The sequence below is a fragment of the Bos javanicus genome, chromosome 4 (genome assembly GCF_032452875.1).
Source record: "Bos javanicus breed banteng chromosome 4, ARS-OSU_banteng_1.0, whole genome shotgun sequence".
NCBI lineage: Eukaryota > Metazoa > Chordata > Mammalia > Artiodactyla > Bovidae > Bos > Bos javanicus.
This window is the reverse complement of record NC_083871.1, coordinates 74,965,759-74,987,064: the sequence shown is the minus strand read 5'-3', so window position 1 is coordinate 74,987,064 and position 21,306 is coordinate 74,965,759. Positions and strand designations below refer to the sequence as shown.

General features: G+C 41.1%; 1 long non-coding RNA gene across 1 annotated transcript; it reads right to left on the bottom strand.

The window, feature by feature from the left end:
* Nucleotides 1-16,140: 16,140 nt before the first annotated feature.
* On the bottom strand, nt 16,141-19,483 carry LOC133246808 (uncharacterized). The gene is made up of 2 exons (XR_009736184.1): nt 19,146-19,483; nt 16,141-16,366 (listed from the first exon to the last, which is right to left on the bottom strand). It is a non-coding gene; the product is annotated as an uncharacterized LOC133246808 (long non-coding RNA).
* Between the last annotated feature and the right edge of the window lie 1,823 nt (nt 19,484-21,306).

Here is a 21,306-nt window from a genome sequence, read left to right as displayed (position 1 = left end):
CTTTAAAGCAGTGGTTCTCAAACTCTAACTTGAATCGCCCGGCTGTATGCGCCAGCGCCCGCGTACAGGCTCAGTAGCTCAATCGTCTCCAACTCTTTGTGACCCCCATGAATTGTAGCCTGCTAGGTTCCTCTATTAGTGGAGTTTTCCAGGTAAGAAAGCTGGAGTGCCATTTCTTTGTCCAAGGATCTTCCCTACCCAGGGATCAAACCCACGTCTCTAGAGTCTCCGGTATTAGCAGGCAGATTCTTTACCACCGAGTCACCTGGGAAGTCGTACATCTCCTGTAGGGCTTATTTAAAACACTGATTTTTGTCCACGCCCACCTTTCCTGGAGAAGGAAATGGCAACCCACTTCAGTGTTCCTGCCTGGAGAATCCCAGGGACGGCGGTGCCTGGTGGGCTGCCGTCTATGGGGTCACACAGAATCGGACACGACTGAAGCGACTTAGCTACCTTTCCTCCTTCCTCTCCCTCTGCTGTTTCTTTTCTTCTTTAGTCGATGTGGGAAGGGGCATGAATTCTCCAGTTCCCAGTAATGCTTAAGCACTCTCAGATCACATTGTGAGATGGACTGCTTTAGAGCTTAGCTAACTTATCTTAAACTTCACAGCAAATTTTTGAAGTGGTTGTAATATACAACTGACAAATCTGAATCCGATTCTCTTTTGCCCTCTAAATTGTTGAAATCTTGTACCCTAAACCGCACAAACCCTGTCCCATAGCTAAATAAACCTTTAAACCCTACATTTACTTCTTCCCTTCCCCACCTCAGATATTCAAGCCACCTTCCCTTACCTTGACCCAATCAAGCACTCCGAGCCTAATGCAGAGTTACCATCACTATTTAAAAGTTTAAGGCTGTAATTAAAATATGACAGTATGGAGAAAGAGCAAATATGAGCCCGGGATTTACTCCTCTTCCCGATAGAGTGTCTCAGACCTGAATTGCAACATTTGAGGATTTGGTGTACAACATCCCCAGAACTAATCTGATTAGTAAAAGGAAAATAAACTCTCAACCACATTTTCCTTGATTGTTCTTTACTCGTACCTAGGGCGCCTAGGGCTGTTCATATTTTACTATGTAATTTTCTGGAGTCATTAACTATCCACAGGGTGGTGGTAAAACTCTCTGAAGGGTACTGTTACCAAGGACTGACGCCTTGTGGTAGAAATAGAATCTTATAATTTTTATTTGTAGTGAAACTAGAAAATAATCATTTTTTAAAGTTTTAGAAAAAACTATACATGTGTTTGTAGCACAGATTTCAAAAAATTAAGACAAATTGCTAAATGTCTAAGCATTGTTGAATTTTAAAAACAATGGTAGGTCTTAAATCGTCAGACAAAGCAATATGCTTTTATTCTTTAAGATTTGGTAGAACAAAGGGCATTCACTTTTTCATAATTTATTTTGTATGTGATGAGGGCAAGGAAGTTAATATATTAATATAAATTGGCTAATTATAGCAAGGTCCACTTAAAACTGCTTTTCTTTTTTATTAAAACATTTGGCATCAAGCCCCAAATACTTTTGCTTTTAATGATACTAAAATTTTTATTTCCATACTTCTGAAAATTTTTTTATTCAGTTTTTAAATGTACTGAATAAATGTAGTATGTTTCAAAGTAAAATGATTGAAAATGTGAAGTTGTTTACTAATTGATTTGTATAGTTATAAAGGCAACACTATCCTGGATTAAAAAAACATAGTATTAAAGAACTTTGAGCTATTAGGAGTTAATATTACAGACAAAGTTTCTGCAATTTTTTCAGACATATGTTCTGTGACTTGCGTATGAGGTGAAGGGAAAGATTTTTTTTCTTTTATGAGAAATACAAGGCCAAAGCATCTGAAGATGCTCTGAGTCAGCCTGTATAGCACATGCTTTTAAAAATCACTATGATTGTGGAAAACAATGCTATGCTATACAAATGTTGAAAAGCAGTTAGTTTTGGTATGACTTGTGAGCACTAGAGGATTTTAGTATAGGAATTCAACTGTAAGTTACTAAGCAATTTGGATCATTCAGAATATTTTGTAATAAGCTTAAACTCTAGCAAGAAAGGGGCTTAGGTGCTTAGTCACTCAGTCGTGTCTGACTCTTTGCGACCCCATGAACAGTAGCCCACCAGGCTCCTCTGTCCATGGGATTCTCCAGGCAAGAACACTGGAGAGGTTTGCCATTTCCTTCTCCAGATAGCAAGAAAGCATATTAACAAAACAGCTCTTTGATAGGGGATTCTCCAGGTAGGACTACTGGAGTGGGTTGCCATGCCATCCTCCAGGGGATTATCTCAACCCAGGGATCAAATGCAGCTCTCATTCATTGCAGGCAGATTCTTTACTGTCTGAGCCACTAGGGAAGCCCAAGAATACTGGAGTGGGTAGCCTATCCCTTCTGCAGGGGAACTTCCCGACCCAGGAATCCAGCCGGTGTCTCCTGCGTTGCAGGCTGATTTTTTTTTTACCTGCTGAGCTACCAGGGAAGCCCCTCCTCAATTGAATATAGGGTCAAATATTAAGTTAGTGATTTCACAATAATATGTCAGGGGGAAAATATAATAATTTAGAATCCAAAAGTACTTTTACTTTGGAACTGCCATTCAAGAAGTAAATGGAGTGCAGTGATGATAGATAAAATAAAAATGATCATGCTGTTAAAGTTAATCACAATGATCAATAGGCAGTAAACTGTAAGTAGATGATAAGAACTGTATTTAGTTTCTCTCCTTTGGAAATCAAACTAACTCCTAAGGGCACAATAATTCAAATAATGATCAACAGTATTTCCAAGTCTATCTCTTTGTAAGAATGGTCATATTTGTTTTAAGGAAATGGCAACCCACTCCAGTATTCTTGGCCTGGAGAATCCCAGGGACGGGGAGCCTGACAGGCTGCTGTCTGTGGGGTCGCACAGAGTCGGAGACGACTGAAGCAACTTAGCAGCAAAGCAAAAAATCACCTAAAGTTCATGGAGAACTATTGTGTCAAAATGATTATTTTAGCACAGACATGGTAAAGCTCTACTGGCCTGATTTGCTGATTCTACTAGTCTCATGATAAATTCTCTTTACAAGTAGAATAATGCTCAAGGTATGTGGTCAGTAGTCTCCAGTGTTTGTATACGAAAGTGCTTTGGGGCAGAAAGAATCCACCCCTGGGACTGGAGGTTTTTAAAAAATACTTCCATGTATTTCCCCCCCAACTCAAGCCCTTTAATTGCTTATTCACCAGCACAGTTGACAGTCAAACATCTGTTTGAGACGGATTTTAAAAATAGAGTTCAGGATGGGGAACATATGTATGCCTGTGGCGGATTCATTTTGATATTTGGCAAAACTAATACAATTATGTAAAGTTTAAAAAAAAAAAAAAAAGAATAGGTGCTTTTTTCCAAGGCTTACAGATCCATTTCTGTCCAAATACTGCTTGACGATGCTCACAATCTCGTGACCAAAAAAAGCGTGTGTGGCAGGGGTGTTTCCCTGACAGTCTGGTGGTTAGGACTCCTTGCTCTCACTGCTGAGGGCTTGGGTTCAGTCTTTGGTAGGGGAACTAGAATCCCACAAGATGTGTGGCCAAAAACAAAACACAGCAACCCACCAAAACATTATTGTCTTTATTTATTTATTTATTTATTTGGTATCCTATTGACTACGCCAAAGCTTTTGACTGTGTGGATCACAAGAAACTGTGAAAAATTCTGAAAGAGATGGGAACACCAGACCACCTGACCTGCCTCTTGAGAAACCTATATGCAGGTCAGGAAGCAACAGTTAGAACTGGACATGGAACAACAGACTGGTTCCAAATAGGAAAAGGAGTTCGTCAAGGCTATATATTGTCACCCTGCTTATTTAACTTCTATGCAGAGTACATCATGAGAAACGCTGGGCTGGAAGAAGGACAAGCTGGAATCAATATTGCTGGGAGAAATATCAATAACCTCAGATATGCAGATGACACCACCCTTATGGCAGAAAGTGAAGAGGAACTAAAAAGCCTCTTGAAAGTGAAAGAGGAGAGTGAAAAAGTTGGCTTAAAGCTCAACATTCAGAAAACGAAGATCATGGCATCCAGTCCCATCACTTCATGGGAAATAGATGGGGAAACAGTGGAAACAGTGTCAGACTTTATTTTTTGGGCTCCAAAATCACTGCAGATGGTGACTGCAGCCATGAAATTAAAAGACGCTTACTCTTTGGAAGGAAAATTATGACCAACCTAGATAGCACATTGAAAAGCAGAGACATTACTTTGCCAACAAAGGTCTGTCTAATCAAGGCTATGGTTTTTCCAGTAGTCATGTATGGATGTGAGAGTTGGACTGTGAAGAAAGCTGAGTGCCAAAGAATTGATGCTTTTGAACTGTGGTGTTGGAGAAGACTCTTGAGAGTCCCTTGGACTGCAAGGAGATCCAACCAGTCCATCCTAAAGGAGACCAGTCCTGGGTGTTCATTGGAAGGACTGATGCTGAGGCTGAAACTCCAGTACTTTGGCCACCTCATGAGAAGACCCTGATGCTGGGAGGGATTGGGGGCAGGAGGAGAAGGGGACGACAGAGGATGAGATGGCTGGATGGCTGGATGGCATCACCAACTCGATACACATGGGTTTGGGTGAACTCCGGGAGTTGGTGATGGACAGGGAAGCCTGGTGTGCTGTGATTCATGGGGTTGCAAAGAGTCAGACATTACTGAGCGACTGAACTGAACTGAACTGATTGTCTTTAAATATGTTGTGATCTGTGAAAAGGTACCTGCAAGTGTGATCACATTGAACCTCACCAATTATTTGCATCATATAATCAATGAATATTTCTGTACCTTTTTTTTTTTTTTTTGAAGATTTTTTTAATTTGACCATTTGGCCACCTCATTGACTCATTGGAAAAGACTCTGATGCTGAGAGGGATTGAGGGCAGGAGGAGAAGGGGACGACAGAGGATGAGATGGCTGGATGGCATCACTGACTCGATGGACGGGAGTCTGAATGAACTCCGGGAGATGGTGATGGACAGGGAGGCCTGGCATGCTGCGATTCATGGGATCACAAAGAGTCGGACACAACTGAGTGACTGAACTGAACTGAACTGATTCTCCACTGAACTTATTACAGTACTGCTTCTGCTCCATGCCTTCTTTGTGGCTAAGAGACATGTGGGACCCTAGCTCTGCGATCAGGGTTCAGGCCCCCTCCCCTCACTGGAAGGCAAAGTGTTACTGGACCACCAGGGAAGTCCCTCAATACTCTTTTGAAAGTACCTTCCGGCATAGAGAGTGAAATATAAGAATACTGAAGTTGTGTACTGGAAGGCCGTCAAAGGGTTATACCTTAGGGATAAATAGAAGTGTTGGAGTCAAAAGGACAGATTTCACCACCTTCATCATATAACTTAAACTAGGCAATTTCTCCTTGCCCCACATCTCTGTATCACACAATACATATCAGTGAAAAAAATATTTTCTTTAAACCACTATCTGGGTCCCCTTTGTTACAGTAGCTTAGCTCTTACCTGAGCTTGTTAGATATTATATTACAGCATTTTAAAGAATTAGTCTTGTATTGGAGATTTTTATATGTGTTTCTGTTACCTTCATTAAATTGTGAGCTTTAAGAGAGAAGAAATCTTGCCATTTTTTGCTGGGAGCCGGTGAGGCATTCCGCTCGTGATAAAGGTCATGAGGAAGGAGGCTCGGCATACGCAAAGGCGGGATCGAGCCTCAGGAGTCCACCCGGATATTCTCGAGCATTTCCCCCCCCAAAAACCAGAGTCTGCCTACTTTATTGCTTTGTGCTCTCACCTCTGACTTTACTGGGGGCTGTCCCCCACCACCATCTCGCTCTCTCTGTCAAAGAGTTAACTTACAGCTCCAATTAATAAAGTTCCTGGGCAATTAGGAGTGTTTAAATCCAAACCCCTCAGATGGCTCTCTAACTCGCCTGACAAGTTTACCTGGACTCCTACAGCTATGCATACGATTGTTTACAGTCTCCCAGCCTCGAGAGGCACGGGAAGCTTAAGATATTCAAATAGCTTAGAGCCTCTCAGAGAGTTAGAAACTGTCAGAATAAGACTAGTAAAGGATTTCATTGATGAGTCAATGTTTGTTGCCAAGTTTTCACATCCCCTGAATTGTATCCTTGAATGTGTATTAATTAATATAGTTGGAATGTAGAAAAAATAAGTAGTGGCCTTGGTGTTAGTAACTTTAGACCCTTAAGGTAATAAATTATTTTCTTTGTTGTAAACCCATTACACATCTGCCCTATAGGAATGCAATTTTATCTTTGGAAGATGGCGCCAAACCTTAAAATAATTACTCTTAGAGAAAATAAGTCTTTGTTGATAAGTTCTTGTCAAGAGTCATAAAATGTTAGTAGGCCTTCTGGCCAGAAGATGATGTAAATCACCTAAACCATTTGTATACGATAAATTTGCAGGAAAGAAACCCTGGTTTTTGATAAGAATCAAAGACTGCTGACTTTGCATCCCCTATTATCCTCTATGTGTAACTTAGGGTATAAAAGCCCCTGTTAAAAATAAATCTACGGACCTTGCTCACCAATGCTTGGTCTCCCCATGTCATTCTTTCCTTTAACTTCCGGCTGAAGTCTCCATCTGGAGCGTGGATATCCTCTGCGACCACTTATTTGCCTGGGCTTCTAAGACCCACTCGAGAAGGTGTCTAAGGTGGGGCACCTTCCGCTATTCGAGAGGGCGCCTGCGGCCTCCGTGGTCAGAGCTAACCTGGTGTCACGGGTTATATTGATTTTCCGCGTAAACCAAGCTACTCAGCCTCTTTTCTCCACTGAATTTTCCTACTGAGCTATCCTCATTCTATTACTCTTTATATCTCTAATTACCATTTGAATAGGTCGCCAACGCCGGCTCCCCTTCGAATACCCTGGATCAGCCGGGGCTGGTCCTCGGCAATTTTTATCTGTGTATCTCTTGTAACTTGGAGATTGGTGGAACAGACTTGTAAATGTTTGTGGAATGTGATTTTACCCCAGAATAATATGATATATATACTAAATATGTATGTAATATGTATTATGTATATATTATATGTTATAATGTAATATATATAGTTTTATATATTATACATATAATTATATAAAATGTATAATGTTATATAAAACTATATATAATAAAATATATATAATATATAAAACTATATATAATATATAACGTAATAACATTACATATATAATATAATATGTATATAATATGCATATTTTGTGTGTGTATATATATGTATGTGTATATATATATATATATATATATATATCTCCTTTATCCATTCACCCACTGATTGACACTTAGGTTGGTTGTTTCCTTGTTTGGATATTATGAATAATGATGTAGTGACCGTGGAAGTTCAGATATCTGTTTGGAATAGTGATTTCATTTATTTCAAGCATATACCCAGAAATGGAATTGCTGGGTTATATGGTGGTTCTATTATTATTATTATTAACTGTTTTTCCATAGTGGCTATACCAGTTTACATTCCCATTAATAATGTTTAAGGATTCCCTCTTTTCCATATCTTTTCCAGCTTGCAGTTTTTTTCTTACTCCAAATTTAATCTTTTGTCAGTTCGATTATGAAGTAATTTTGGGTAAACCATACAGAAGACTATTTGAAATGCAGGTTTATATCCAGCAAGTAGTGAAAAAAAATCAAAGTGTTAGTCACTCAGTAGTGTCCAACTCTTGGTGACTCCACGGACTGTCGGCCACTAGGCTCCTCTGTCCATGGAATTCTCCAAGCAAGAATACTGGAGTGAGTAGCGATTCCCTTCTCCAGGGATCTTCCTGACTCAGGGTTTGAACCTGTGCCTCCTGCATTGTGGGTGGACACTTACCGTCTGAGTCACCAGGGAAGCTAATGGCAAATCTCACCTTATTATCTTGAGATATTAGCTGATAATAGTATATATATGTATAATATAATAGATTTAAGGGACTAGATATGGTAGACAGAGTTTCTGATGAACTATGGATGGAAGCTTGTGACATTGTACAGGAGACAGGGATCAAGACCATTCCCAAGAAAAAGAAATGCAAAAAAGCAAAATGGCTGTGTGAGGAGGCCTTACAAATAGCTGTGAAAAGAAGTAAAAAGCAAAGGAGAAAAGGAAGTATATACCCGTATGAATGCAGAGTTTCAAAGAATAGCAAGGAAAGATAAGAAAGCCTTCCTCAGTGATTGGTGCAAAGCAATAGAGGAAAACAATAGAATGGGAAAGACTAGAGATCTCATCAAGAAAATTAGATACCAAGGGAACATTTCATGCAAAGATGGGCTCAATAAAGGACAGAAATGGTATGGACCTAATAGAAGCAGAAGATATTAAGAAGAGATGGCAAGAATACACAGAAGAACTATACAAAAAAGATCTTCACGACCCAGATAATCATGATGGTGTGATCACTCACCTAGAGCCAGACATCCTGGAATGTGAAGTCAAGTGGGCCTTAGGAAGCATCACTATGAACAAAGCTAGTGGAGGTGATGGAATTCCAGTTGAGCGATTTCAAATCCTAAAAGATGATGATGTGAAAGTGCTGCACTCAATATGCCAGCAAATTTGGAAAACCCAGCAGTGGCCACAGGACTGGAAAAGGTCAGTTTTTATTCCAATCCCAAAGAAAGGAAATGCAAAGAATGCTCAAACTACTGCACAATTGCTCTTATATCACACACTAGTAAAGTAATGCTCAAAATTCTCCAAACCAGGCTTCAACAGTACATGAACCATGAACTTTCAGATGTTCAAGCTGGTTTTAGAAAAGGCAGAGGAACCAGAGATCAAATTGACAATATCTGTTGGATCATTGAAAAAGCAAGGGAGTTCCAGAAAAACATCTATTTCTGCTTTATTGACTATGCCAAAGCCTTTGACTGTGTGAATCATAATAAACTGTGGAAAATTCTGAAAGAGATGGGAATACCAGACCACCTGACCTGCCTCTTGAGAAACCTGTATGCAGGTCAGGAAGCAATAGTTTGAACTGGACCTGCAACTACAGACTGGTTCCAAATAGGAAAAGAAGTACGTCAAGGCTGTATATTGTCACCCTGCTTATTTAACTTATACGCAGAGTACATCATGAGAAATGCTGGGCTGGATGAAGCACAAGCTGGAATCAAGACTGCCAGAAAAAATATCAGTAACCTCAGATATGCAGATGACACCACCCTTATGGCAGAAAGTGAAGAGGAACTGAAAAGCTTCTTGATGAAAGTGAAAGAGGAGAGTGAAAAAGTTGGCTTAAAGCTCAACATTCAGAAAATGAAAATCATGGCATCTGGTCCCATCACTTCATGGGAAATAGATGGGGAAACAGTGGAAACAGTGTCAGACTTTATGTTTTGGGCTCCAAAATCACTGCAGATGGTGACTGCAGGCATAAAATTAAAAGACCCTTACTCCTTGGGAGAAAAGTTATAATCAACCTAGATAGCATATTCAAAAGCAGAGACATTACTTTGCCAACAAAGGTCCGTCTAGTCAAGGCTATGGTTTTTCCAGTGGTCATGTATGGATGTGAGAGTTGGACTGTGAGGAAAGCTGAGCGCTGAAGAATTGATGCTTTTGAACTGTGGTGTTGAAGACTCTTGAGAGTCCCTTGGACTGCAAGGAGATCCAACCAGTCCATCCTAAGGGAAATCAGTCATGAATATTTATTGGAAGGACTGATGCTGAAGCTGAAACTCCAATACTTTGGCCACCTGATGTGAAGAACTGACTCATTTGAAAAGACCCTGATGCCGGGGAAGATTGAAGGCAGGTGAAGAAGGGGACGACAGAGGATGAGATTGTTGGATGGCATCACTGACTCAATGAACATGAGTTTGAGTAAACTCCAGGAGTTGGCAGTGGACAGGGAGGCCTGGCGTGCTGCAATTCATGGGGTCACAAAGAGTCAGATATGACTGAGAGACTGAATTGAACTGAAACTGAAGTATATATGTGCTGTGTTGGGGATGTATACATGAATAGGGTATGTGATCCATAGTTGCAGAGACCTTTGTTGTGGGGAAAGAAGAGCATGGAAAAGTTCAGTAGGAAGACCAGGACACTCATCTACTTCTTCTCCTGACCTCTCCTTACAGGGTATTCAGCTTTCCCTGCTAAACTGGAAAGTGCTGAGGGCAGGCATCGCTACTTTCTATTTGATTCCTCAACTAAGTAAGAGCATAGGATATAGTGAAAAGCTGATAAACACTTACTGAACGAAGAGCATCTGGGGAGAATTTAAGGAGGGGCAAGTGGTCCACAGTGTCAAGTGTTATAAAAAAAAGTCAAATGAGATAGGAAAGAAAAAAGTCTGTTGAGCACATGAAAAAATGCTCAACATCACTTATCATCAGGGAAATGCAAATCAAAAGCACAGTGAGATATCACCTCACACCTGTCAGAATGCCTATCAAACGGACAACAAATAATAAATGTTGGCAGGGATGTATAGAAGAGGGAACCCTAGTACACTGTCGAAATGTAAATTTGGTGCAGCCACTGAAGAAAACAGTATGGAGGGGCCTCAAAAAATTAAAACTGCTGTATTATGCAGCAGCCCCGCTCTCTTACTGAAGAGAGCAAACACACTGATTGGAAAAGATATGCACCCTGATGTTCAATAGCCAAGATGTGGAAGTAACCTAAGGATTTATCACCAAAGAATGATGCTAGGTGCTGGAGAAAAGTGAATGGAGATGATGAAAACCAGAAACATGGTGGAAAGAGTCTCCGAGAAGAAGCGGGCCACCTCTTTCTGAGGGCTTGGAAGGAAGATGAAGAAGGAGAGTTTCCATGTACATAGCCTTGTGGGCAGAGGTGAAGGATGGTAAGTGAGCTTATGCCATATGGGGATCAAGACCAGCTGAAGCGATGGAGGCAGGGACTTTGAGACTGCAGAAATTGAGGGCCTGTTTCGTACCTTCAAAGAGTACAGTATTTATTTAGGAGAAATTGGGACATGATAAATGAATGATTGAGTTCACTGGAGAAAAAAGTGCAAAATCACTCAGAACCAAATCCTGAGTAATAAAATTAGGACTGGAGTGCTTAAAGTTCATAGAAACAGTGGGCTTCAGTTGGTGAATTTGGGATTCAGTTGGTGAGAGGAGATACAATGGAAGAAGGAATGTTTTAAACTTGGCCTCAGAAGAGGGAACAATTTTTCTCTGGGGAAAACAAAGGGGAAGATTTTGTTTTCTTTCCAAAAGAAGAAGTAGCGTATATGGATTAAACTTTGCTTTGGCCTAGCAACATGTTGATGTCCCAGAATTAGCTTTATAAATCTAGTAGTTTTCTTCTCCTCAACTTACTGCTTGTTTGGGTTAAACAGAGAATTTCTAACATGGTGTATTGGGTGTGATTCCTTAGTACTCCCTCAAGATATCTCCTCGGTGAGCTTCTGAAGGTAGTAGCCATCTTCAGATCTCTAGCCCTTAGCAGAGAGCCTGACCCAGAGGAGCTGGAGCTCAAAGAAAATGTGTTGAATCGAATTTTCCCACCCAACTCTTAGTGTAGCCTGCCCTTAGTCTTGCTTTTGCATTCTGGTTAGTTTCCCTCCAAAACGTTCATTTCTGTCTACACACCTCCATCCAGCTCTTTCTGATCCTGTTTTAGTCAGTTGTGTATCATGCCTCTCTCTCAATTGATTGACAGGTGCAGAATTCTTAAGGGCATAACTTGAGCTGCACAGGGAGAATAAGTTTAGTTGGGATAATTCAATAAAAAACACGCACGTGGGTTTGTGGATGATAGAGTGAGCTTTATGCACTGTTTGCATCTGAAACAAGATAGAGTTCTTCCAATCAAGGAAGCTATTCATCTTTTCAGTATTTAAGGAAATTCTTTGGAGAGGTCAGACTTCGCAGCTTCTGTGGTTGGTCAGTGCTGGACTGCTATGCTATGTGGCCACAAGGTGGCGCCAGAGCCCTGTGCAATAAAAATGAACTTAGGAGCCTCTGGCGCTGCTGTTTTAAGGACTTTCTCAAACTCACTGGAAAGAAAGATTTTGTATGTACAGACTCACTTTTGTATGTGTTCATCTTTCTATCTTCTATCATATATGCATTTACTTATGTGTATATATATGTCCTTGTATCCTTATATAATAATATTTGTTTTAATCTATATTTACATTTGTATCTAAAATTTACTGTTTACAGTTTCAAGCATTTCGCATAAATTGTCTTTTCTTTCTTGAGCTATAATTGTCATAAAACATTATATTAGTTTTAGGTGTACAACATAATTATTTGATATTTGTATATATTGAAAAATGATCACAAGTCTAGTTAACATTTGTCACCAAGTATGGTTATGAACTTTTTCTTGTGATAAGAACTTTTAAAATTTACTCTCTAGCAGCTTTTAAATACAATAGAGTGTAAGTTCCTCAGTCATGTCTGACTCTCTGTGACCCCACGGACTGTAGTTCTCCAGGCTCCTCTGTCCATAGAATTTCCCAGACAAGAATACTGGAATGGGTAGCCATTCCCTTCTCCAGGGAATCTTCTCAACCCAGGGATAGAACCCAAGTCTCCTGCACTGCAGGCAGATTCTTTACTGTCTGAGCTACCAGAGAAGCCCTCAAATATACAATACAATATTTTAAACTATCAGTTCAGTTCAGTTCAGTCGCTCAGTCGTGTCCGACTCTTTGCGACCCCCTGAATCGCAGCACGCCAGGCCTCCCTGTCCCTCACCATCTCCCGGAGTTCACCCAGACTCACGTCCATCGAGTCAGTGATGCCATCCAGTCATCTCATCCTCTGTCGTCCCCTTCTCCTCCTGCCCCCAGTCCCTCCCAGCATCAGAGTCTTTTCCAATGAGTCAACTCTTGGCATGAGGTGGCCAAAGTACTGGAGTTTCAGCTTTAGCATCAGTCCTTCCAAAGAAATCCGAGGGCTGATCTCCTTCAGAATGGACTGGTTGGATCTCCTTGCAGGCCAAGGGACTCTCAAGTGTCTTCTCCAACACCACAGTTCAAAAGCATCAATTCTTCAGTGCTCAGCTTTCTTCACAGTCCAACTCTCACATCCATATATGACCACTGGAAAAACCATAGCCTTGACTAGACGGACCTTTGTTGGCAAAGTAATGTCTCTGCTTTTGACTACGCTGTCTAGGTTGGTCATAACTTTCCTTACAAGGAGTAAGCATCTTTTAACTATAGTCACCATGTTATACATTATATTCCCATGGCTTATGTATTTCATAACTGGAAGTTTTTTTGTTTTTTCTTTTATCCCCCTTCACTCATATCAGGTACTTCCTATCTACCCACCTCTGGCAACCATCAATCCAACTTCTGTATCTACTAGCTTGTTTTTTTTATTTTGTGGGCTTTTTTTCTTTTTAGATTCCACATGTAAAGACAATCATTTAGTATTTGTCTTTGTCAGTCTGACTGGTTTCATTTAGCATAATGCCCTCAAGGTAATCCATGTCACAAATGACAAGGTTTCATTCTTTTTTATGGCTGAGTAATATTCCACTTATATACATGCACACACACACATATATTTCAGATTTTCTTTATCCATTCTTCTATCGGTCGACATGGGTTGTTTCTGTATCTTTGCTGTTGTAAACAATGCCACAGTGAAGATGGGGGTGCATATATCTTTCCAAATTAGTGTTTTCATTTTCTTCAGATAAATACCTAGAAGTGGAATTGCTGGATTATATAGTAGTTTTATTATAAATTTGTTATGAGGAACCTCCATACTTTTTCCCATAGTAGTTCCACCTATTTATATTTCCACCAACCGTTTACTGGGACTCCCCCTTTTCTCCACATCCTCACCAACAATTATTTTTCATTTTTTGATAATAGCCATTCTACCCAGTGTGAGGTGGTATAAATTATCTTATTCAATCCTTATAAAAACCCTTGAAAATAGGTACTTTTATAATTTTACACATGAGGAAATTGGGGCTTAGGAAGGATGACCTGCTCAAGGACCCCAAACCTTTTCACTCTTTACAGTCACAATTGAACGCTTCTCATAGTTTAGCTTTCACAGCATCTTTGTGAGTAAAATATACTCATAGAGAAATAAGAGTAAAGTGAATTAAGTATGAGGGGAAGAAAGACCCTGTGACCAACATGTTTGTCTCTGGTTCCTGACCCGTTGTGATTAGATTTCATGAGTGTGAAGATCTTGTCCTTGTTCATGGTGGATACATCACATCCAAACTCCCGATGCAGCTAAAGTGCCGCTGAGATCTGGGAAAGTTACTGGAGTAAAGCAGCTTGAGGGATCACTCCCTTCCCAAAGCAACTTTTACAGCCCCACCGTAACCTCAGGCGTCACGTAAGGGATGGGCTTCACCCTGCACAGCGGTTGTGAGCCGAGACTCTGTGAGATCGTTCATCTGGTCCTTTCACTCTCGTCACCATGGCCAAGGACTCCATTCAGTGTGTTTAATGATTGCTCCACCATACACCCTAGAATATAACAGTCATAGGTAGAGGGAAGCAAAGACTACCTTCCTAAGTCTCAGGCTCATGATATGTAAAATGAGAAAATAGTTTTACCTCTTTCATGAGGCAGTTGTCAGGATTAAATGAGATAATGAATGTCAAGTATTTGGCGCAGTGAACATTACCCTTATTGTTGGAGAATAATGGACGGTAGTGTTGAATGAAGGCAGGGACCTGGCAGTAGAAGAGAAAGGACAACTAAAAGGAAGGAAGACCAGATTTACTGCAGGACTGAGTGGTAGAGGAGGGGGGTCTTTTAGTTGCAAACAGAGACGGAACAATCTGTTAGTTCTTCAATTCTGGTTTCCACCAGCCAGAGAGCCATAGAATTTCTGGCATGAGACTTAGAGATTATCTAATTTAACCATGTTACAGGAAAGAAAAATGAGTTGTAGGGCTTATTCAAAGTTGGCTAGTGGCAGCTCCAGGACAGGAATCCAGGACTCCTGACTTTGATTCTGGTGTCGTTTTCCCACTAATCACATTGCTTTAGGTTAATCAGGGTATTTGCAAGCATGAGACTAAGATAGTACTTGTCTGTGTTATATGAACTCACTTTAGAGCCTTGAGTTGCTGAAATACAATATGGAATTGAGGGAGGGCAAGGGATTATAACTTTAAATCAAAAGGACAACTTACATGGACTCTTAGTTCTCCTTGGCACAGTATTCTCAAGTTTATGGTGCATTCAATACATTTCTTCCTAGAAAGGCTACCTGTAATGTGATTTTTTCCCCATTACGAGAGAACTATGGCTCTTTTTGTGTGTGACCTCTTCAAAATGCTTTCTATTATCTTTACTTTTTATATAACCTTATAGAGACTTATTTCTCAGTAAGCTCCTAAATATGAATAGTAGTAAGTTGATTTTATGGGCTAATATATTTTGAATAGAGTTATACTTTCTGAGCTTTCCCTAGAAAAAAGTCTTATTTTTGTAGGATTGCATCTATCTTTTATACACATGGCTACTGGACAAAAGAAAAGTAGAAAGTAGTCCATTGGATGGTTTCTAAACTTTTGGAGGCTGCGAAAATGGAAGGATATTTTCCTTTAGTCCCAGACACAGAGAGAGTCTACCAGTTTCTTGGTTCATTTTTAATGCTGCTAATGAGCATATTCAAATAAATATTCAGTTCAGTTCAGTTGCTCAGTTGTGTCTGATTCTTTGCAACCCCATGGGCTGCAGCACGTCAGGCCTCCCTGTCCATCACCAACTCCTGAAGTTTTCTCAAACTCATGTCCATTGAGTTGGTGATGCCATCCAACCATCTCATCCTCTGTCATCCCCTTCTCCTCCTGCCTTCAATCTTTCCCAGGGAAAGATCAAATGAGTCAGTTCTTCCCACCAGGTGGCCAAAGTATTGGAGTTTCAGCTTCAGCATCAGTCCTTCCAATAAATATTCAGGACTGATTTCCCTTAGGATGGACTGGTTGGATCTCCTTGCAGTCCAAGGGACTCTCAATATTTTAAAAGCGATTGTCCCATAAAGATAAAAATTATCCCTTTCCTCCCATTCTCATATATGCATATCAATATGGATGAAGATAACAATCGGAACTATGATAATGTTACTTTGAAACATTATGTCTCTTGTGGCTTCCAATGACAAAAGTGCATATTTATTGAATGAAACATGGAAGTTGTGGAAGAAACTAAGAATGAATGGTCCTTTGGTTCTAGAAAACTTTCTCCACTCTTTGCTGATGGTCGCCTCCTGGCTGTTTTCTTCGTTTTCCTTTCATGGTTCTATGAGGACCTAGACTTCTCATTGTTTGTGTGATTCTATGACTGTACTGTTCCCGAGGGTTTTGGAATCCTCTTATTGGGATCTCTGAATCTGGCATGCAGAGAGAAAAAGACAGGGAGGGTCACCTTGGGGGATTTTAATGGGCCAAACCTAGAGCTGAGACATATCATTACATTCATATTTTATTGGTTATAAAACTCTGTTATAGACCATCACACCTAAATGGAAGGCAAGTTGGGAAAATGTAATCTAGTTTGTGCCTGGAAAGGTTTTGTGAACACTCAAGAAAATTTTATGGTTGCTTGTTCTGTTGATACTTAGGACGGTCTCATATTCCTCCCATGTGTAGAACACATCATCCAAGACAGACAGCCTATCTGATTGCTGCATCCAGTTCCATGTTTGAGATTTCTGGGTGGGATGCAGTCCCTTTCTGAGGGCTGGAAGTGACATCTTCTAAGCTATAGACATATGAACAGGGAAGGAAAGTTATCTTTCCCTACCCACTTAGGATGGTGGAGCAGGCACAGGATAAACACAAAGAAAACTCTACTGGGAAAAGAAAGGGATGGGCGACATGGCAATCTCTGGTTCATAGATTCTGAAATTCTATTAAAAAAGCGTTCTTAAAGCTTTCTAACCTGAGGTGGAAGAAATTCTTTCCTTGGCCCTGATTCTGCTTTCAGAGAGGAATTTCCTTGATCACTGCTCCGCACAGATCCTGGCTTTCCTTTTGGGAAGTTCTTTCTCATCCATTACCCTTTATACTCACATCAGACACAGACTTTGGTGAGAATGCCTTTTCTGGGAGTGTGTGTAGCTTCCATTGTCCCTTCCTTCCTGAAGGGTTATGTTAAAACTTTTCCAAAAGAGGCATCTTTAAACCATCCTCCTGATTTCTTTGGTAGTTCCACCAAAATTCTGACAGTTTTCAATCTATTCACTTTTGGTAAGTTCCATATGCTGGTTACCATGCAGATAGATTTCGCCTATATGTAATTCATAAGCTTTCCCTGTCTTCACTATTGTGTCTCTCAACTGAAGACTGGATGCCGTAAGTCAGGGTTTGGCTGGGAAGGTGGCACCCTTATTTTGATGTCTGTTGCAAGGCTGAGTTAGTTTGCCTAGCTGAGAAGTCTTATTGGATTTTGTTGCTTAAGGTGTCTAAACACCTTCTCTCCTTATATTTGGGCTTCTCTTGTGGCTCAGCTGGTAAAGAATCTGCCTGCAATGCGGGAGACCTAGGTTTGATCCCTAGGTTGGGGATATCCCCTGGAAAAGGGAAAGGCTACCCACTCCAGTATTCTGGCCTAGAGAATTCCATGGACTGTATAGTCCATGGGGTCACAAAGAGTCAGACACGGCTGAGTGACTTTCACTTTCTCTTCATATTTGGGGAAAGGAGAAACAGATTTTCTAACCTCGTGAAACATTTGAATTTGTTTATTCCCTTCTGTAATTGCTTGGAAACCAGACAAATTTTTGCCTGAGCTCATCTTTTCCACATAATACCTTGCTGAAGGCTGGCAATAGGAGACAATACAGAACACTTTCCAACCACTTATTTTAAAGCTACAGATGCATAGGCAGCGGCCTGTCTTTCAAGTTATCACGGACAGCAGTTGTATCAAGTATTTTGCCTGGCATTACAGGTGTCTCTAGCCTTCCAAACTCTCATGTTTGTTTACTTGAACCCCATGTCAATCTCAGATATTTTAGGATTCTTTGGTTATTTTTTTGTCATAAAACTCTCCACTTCAGAGTAATAGGTTCTAGGTAAGTTATTCTTTATCCTAATAAAGAATAATAAGTTATAAAACATTCTCAAATCATAATGATTTAACACTGTAAAACTTGACACCTTGATCACCCAAAGCTGTTTCCTATAACTGAGTGAGGCTGGAGACTGGCCAGCTGGGCTGTGTTGCTGTCTAGACTTTCTGGTCAAGTGGTGTGTGTTTAGTAGCTCAGTCATGTCCGACTCTGCAATCTCATGGACTGTAGCCTGCCAGATTCCTCTGTCCATGAGATTCTCCAGGAAAGAATACTGGAGTGGTTGCCATTCCTTTCTCTAGGAGATCTTCCCAACCCAGGGATTGAACCTGGGTCTCCTGCATTGCAGGCAGATTCTTTACCATCTGAGACCCCAGGGAAGCTGTGTTCAAGTGGGCCCACAGGCTGTGCTCTGTGACGGGGGTGGGGTCATGGCTGTGCTCCCTTCCGGTGAAGCTCCGGCTCTGTCAGCAGCTGTGTTAGTCCCTAGGCTGGGCTCCACTGCTGGGTGATGTAGTGGGCTGGGCTCTGGGGCTGCCCAGTATCACTGTTCAGGCTCCCTGGTTCTGTGGGGCCAGAGGCTATGCCCAACGACTGGACAGAGCTGCTGGCTTGGTTTCCTGTCTGAGTGGGACTGCAGGATGGGCTGCTTTGTGGCTGTCCAGGGTCTCTGGCTAGGCTTCATGGTCAGGTGGGACTGGAAGCTAGGCTCAGCCATTGGGGAGAAACTGGAAATTTGCTTCCCTACCTGAGCAGGGCTGTAGAACAGGCTTCATTCATGACAGGTGTAGCCTCTTGGCTGGGGATCCAAGTCAAGCAGAATTGCCAACCTAGCTCCCTGGCCAAATAAGGTAAATGGTTAAGCTCTGTGAATGGGCACAGTTGCTGGCTGGGTCTCTGCCCAGGGACAGCTGACGGAGGAACGTAATCCTCCGAGATCTGAGTACTGATTGCTGTAAGCCCTCCTCTGCTTCTCTGTCTCTATCTGGTCCCCACTGGTCTAACTCTGTAGATTGTCCCCATGATCCTTGTGAGGCGAGACCCAAGTGGGCTTCCTGAGAAGTGTTCCATAAGGCTGGGGCAGCTAGATACCCACCTGTGCTCTCTCTTTCCCCTGGAGAGGCCACAGGCCCAGCGGGCTTCTTGGCATGATGCTGTGCCAAGCTGGGGGAGGTTGGCAGCCAAGGTAAAGCTGTGCTTCTTTCCTGCTTGTGTGGTCCTTCTGTCACTCAGGGAGATTCTTCAAGCTCACCCTCAGGTTCTGGGATTCTCATGATGGTGTCTAGTCCGTGCATAATTGGTTGCTGGTCTTCTTGGTGAGGGGAACTGAGGTTGGAAATGATCTGGGTTGCCATCTTGATGTCACCTCCCCTGTTTCTTTTTTTTTTTTCCCTCCCCTGTTTCTTAAATAGATTTTCAATCAATAGACTTTAGCCTCTGTTCAGCTCCGCTTCTAGCGATATGTGTTTTCACCAATTTTGATTCTTCAGGGGAGAGTATGGTATAAATTGGTCTTCCCAGGTGGCATTAGTGGTAAAGAACTCGCCTGCCAGAGCAGGAGATGTAAGAGACGTGAGTCGATCCCTAGGACAGGAAGATCCCCTGGAGAAGGGCATTGCAGCCAACTCCAGTATTCTTGCCTGGAGAATCCCATGGACAGAGGAGCCTGGTGGGCTATGTCCATAGAGTCACAAAGAGTTGGACACGACTGAAGTGACTTAGCACAAGCAAACACAGTGTAAACTGGTTTGTTTATGGCTTTCTTCAGCACTGCCAGGATTTTCTTATCGGATCTGCAACATGATTTATAAAACATCCATTTGCTTTCTAGCTTCCAAATGTTGTTGTTATTATGCACTCTTCCATTCTTCCTGTCACTGTGGGCCTGTGATTTATAATAAATCTCTTGTGAGTTCTTTTTAGTAAGCCTGTAGTGGGAGTAAATATATGTGTTTCACCCACCATTTTGTTTTTTCCCATCAGCACTTTGCTTCTCATAATTTTCTTGGACATCACTTTCTATCTTTAGGGGGAATGGTTGAATGCATTTTGATGGGTTAATAGCACAGATATACATCCAATAAAAAGTGTGTTAACGCCTTTCCATGCAATTTCCGATGTATTATGTTAAAGAAAAACCAGAGCTAGTTGATAGTTAAAGTAATAAAAACGGATTTTATTCAGGACAGTTGTGATAGGGGAAAAGAGACCCTGGTACAAAACTGGCTCAATTCTGAATACAACATGAACAAGTGGGAATTTGTAGCCAAGGGGTATAGAGGGGAGTTGGGGGGACAGTCAATGGATGGAAAATTACTAAGAGGAAACATTGGGACTAAGGGGGGATTTTGGCTGAACCAACTTGACAGGATTCTTGCAGAAGGCAGGCCCGAGTGATCAAATATTAAAGAGAGCAGTTGAGCAATGTGATCAGATAATTACAGTGATCAGAAATCAACTGTGTGGACTTGCTCTTCTAAGTGGATAGAGCAGGATTCTTGCTAAAAGTGGGCCCAACACAGACCCTGAGCCACCTGGGAAGCTCCTAACCAACCTTATGTACTTTAGTTTTCTCATCTATGAAATGGGGATCATAATAGTACCTGCCCATGAGAGTGTTGTGAGGATTAAATGAACTAATTCATGTAAAGAACTTAGAACTCATATTATGAACTGTCATCAGAAATAAACATATTGTTCAAATTAATTTCCATAAGCCTGTGAAAGAAAAGACACTTATGTGGATATATAGGCATACTTCAGAGATATCGTGGGTTCAGTTTTTAGACCACTGAAATGAGTATCACAATAAAGCAAGTCACACAAATTTATGGTTCCATAATGCATGTAAAAGTTATACCACACTGTAGTCTAAGTGTGCTATAGCATTATGTCAGAAAAACCAATGGACATACATTCATTAAAAATACTTTATTGCTAAAAAATGCTAACTGTCATATGAGCCTTCCATGAGTCATTATTTTTTTGCAGTAGTGACATCAAAGATCATTCACCACAGGTTAGTAATAATAACAGTGAACAAGTCTGCATTGTTTTGAAAATTACCAAAATGTGGCACAGAGAATGAAGTGAGCAAATGTGGTTGGAAAAATGGCACTGGTGGGCTTGCTCAATTCAGGGTTTCTACGAACCTTCAGTTTGTAAAAAATGCAGTGTCTGCGAGTCTCAGTGAAGTGCAATTGGGTGAGGTGCAATGTACACTTTTCATTCTTGTACAAGAGTGCTTGTAAAATTAG